Source organism: Mus pahari, chromosome 1 (genome assembly GCF_900095145.1).
Source record: "Mus pahari chromosome 1, PAHARI_EIJ_v1.1, whole genome shotgun sequence".
Classification (NCBI taxonomy): Eukaryota; Metazoa; Chordata; class Mammalia; order Rodentia; family Muridae; genus Mus; species Mus pahari.
The window spans coordinates 76,588,429-76,591,291 of NC_034590.1; positions in this window are offsets into that span (position 1 = coordinate 76,588,429).

Consider the following 2,863-nt stretch of genomic DNA (forward strand, 5'->3'; position numbering starts at 1 on the left):
AACTCACTCTGTAGACCAGGCTGGCCTCAAACTCAGAAATCCACCTGCCTCTGCCTCCCAAGTGCTGGGATTAAAGGCGTGCGCCACCACGCCCAGCAAGGCATTTATTTTAACTGATGTTAGTAAACCCTTCAGACTCACCAGAAGAGGGCATCAGATCCCATTACAGGATGGTTGAGAGCCACCATGTGGTTGCTGGGACTTGAACTCAGGACCCCTAGAAGAGCAGTCAGTACTCTTAACTGCTGAGCTGGAGAGATGGCTCATCCCATGAGTTCATTTAATGTAAGTGCAAGTAGCAAATTAATCCGTGGGCTATATTTCTTTACCTTTGCTAGTCCCCAGTAACCACACAGGAAAAACCAAGATTTATTTCAAACTGTACTTTAATTTCTGGGCAATTACTGATCTATTAATTCTCTAAAGCAATCTGGCTATCTCCCAGCCATGATCCCATGATTTTTACATTATTATTGATCTGGCCTTTTGGGCTTCAAATGTTTTTTCTCCTGGTGTCTTCTCAGACCCTCTACTCCTCCAAGGTGATCTGAATCTCCCTCCCTGTCTCTCTCTCTCCTCCCCCTGGCTAGTAGAAGTTTCTGAGCCATTCTCTCTTCTACCCACCCACTGCATGATCAGCATTTATTGACAAGGCAGATAATAAATAGGAAGAAAAGTTGAAACAGGAGATTTTGGACATGAGCATTACAATGCTGTCTCTTTTGTTGTTGTTGTTGTTGTTGTTTTAGATATATGGGTTTTTCTTTTTTATTAGATATTTTCTTTATTTTCTTTTCAAATTATACCCCCTTTCCTGGTTTCCCCTCCAAAAACCCTCTATTCCTCCCCCTCCCCCTGCTCACTAACCCACCCACTCCCTCTTCCGGGCCCTAGCAGTCCCCTATACTGTGGCATAGAACCTTCACAAGACCAAGGGCCTCTCCTCCCATTGATGACCAACTGATATTACAATGCTATCTCTTGATTGACACAAGACATGAAGGAAGGGGAATTAGCATTTAAATAACACAAAGATAACCTTACACAGTGCACAAAATATTATTCCTACACATTGGAAAAACACATTGCCATGTTAATATTAGAAAACTGCAGAAAAACAGAATGGAAAGTGCAAGCCCAGAAATCAAGTTACATTCCTCAACTGTAAAGCCAAAACTCAGGTGATCCAAGGCATGCTCATCTTGAGTTCAATTACTATATTAATAAAACCAGAAGTCGGGTGGCTTTCTAAAATGTTGCTACTTTGAGCAACATTTGTACAAGATATGAAAGAAATACAGATAACATGTGGTTTGGCATATTTAGCCTGTGATTTTAATTACAACACAAAGTGTCCCAGGGTGTTGCTGTAAAGGACAGAAAGGTAATAATGCTAAGGACTCTCAATGCTCCAGGGAATCCCCTGTTGACACAACCCTTAGGAACTCACCTTTAAATAGTTCCTCAAAGGAAAATATTTAGAAGCAAGACCTAGGAGACTTGGAGCTTGTACTCAGTGAAATAAAGCAGAAAGGCATAATTAGGATAAAGCTAAAACTCCTAAGATCAGTATGGGCTTTGAGAAACTTTTCCCAGAAGCCAGTGCTGTCCTTTAAGTCTCTCCCTCATGCTAGGTCCTAGGCTCCTTCATGGAGGACACCTCCAACACTGCTTCTGCTCCATGTCTGCACTGAGGTCAGAGGGGGGAAATTGCTAATAGGTCTAGTCCGCATAATTCTGTAGGGTTGACTGGAGATTGGGGTGGAAGAAATGGGCTGTCTTATTGGCCCTCCTACTCGCTCATAGTTTTTCTTATTAGGCTCCCAGGCAAAAATTCTATTCCCATTCTTCTCCAAAATTCCAGTCTGAAAACTGGAAGATAAACTTTCCCCTACAGGCACGAAGCTCGTCCCCTAGGGACCACAAAGACACAAAGGCCATGCCTTCCAATATTGCTCTCCCTTTGGTGTGGAAGGCAGCTCTGCCTGGCTCTCTCCTTGCTCAGCTCTCAGCCTTCAGCTTTCCATTGCTTCCTTAGGTTTGTACACATCCCACTATCTCCCACTATGGGTGGCATACTAAATACAGCGGGAGTTGCAAGGACACTAAGAATATTGGTTTGGGGAGCTCATCATGAACATGCTTGTTTCTCTTAAGCATTGCTTTGTGTGTAGGAGTTAAGAATAAATCAGCACTGCTGGTTCCAATCCCCTGATGACACTATGAAGAAGAGAGTCCAATTACAACCAAGAGGGTCCTCCTAGTGCAGAAGAGGTAAAAACCCTACTGTGATACATCAAACTTTAACTTAATGCTTAAATATGCTTCTCATACACAACAGGCTTGATGGTTGCTGCATGGCTCAGCCTTGGTCAGTACTTACTCTGATATGGTGAAAGAGTTAGCAGCTATCCAGATGCTATATAAAAGACTATGTGCTTCCTGTGTAAGTGTATATTGAATGCTGATATGTTGTGTGTGTGCGTCTGTGTGTCTGTGTATCTGTGTGTCTGTATGTGCATGTGTATGTATAAAGCAGATTGTAAACAAATGCTGCTGGTATAGTATGTGCATGGAGAAGTCTCATGTGCAGCTGTGTGGCTGTGTAAGTGTCATTCAGATACACATGTATGACCTTATCAAAGAACAAATCAACCAGTAACAAAATAAAGACAACTAGAATCATGTATGGTGACACATGCCTATAATTCCATTACTAGAGAAGGAGAGAGAGTCATGAGTTTGAGGCTGAGCATATCTAGTGAGTTACATGAGAGTACTGAAAGGGCATGTGGAAAAAGGCTTCTATTGCAGTGTTTCTAGGGCACAAAAGATAGAATGATTTATTTTATATCCCTTCAGA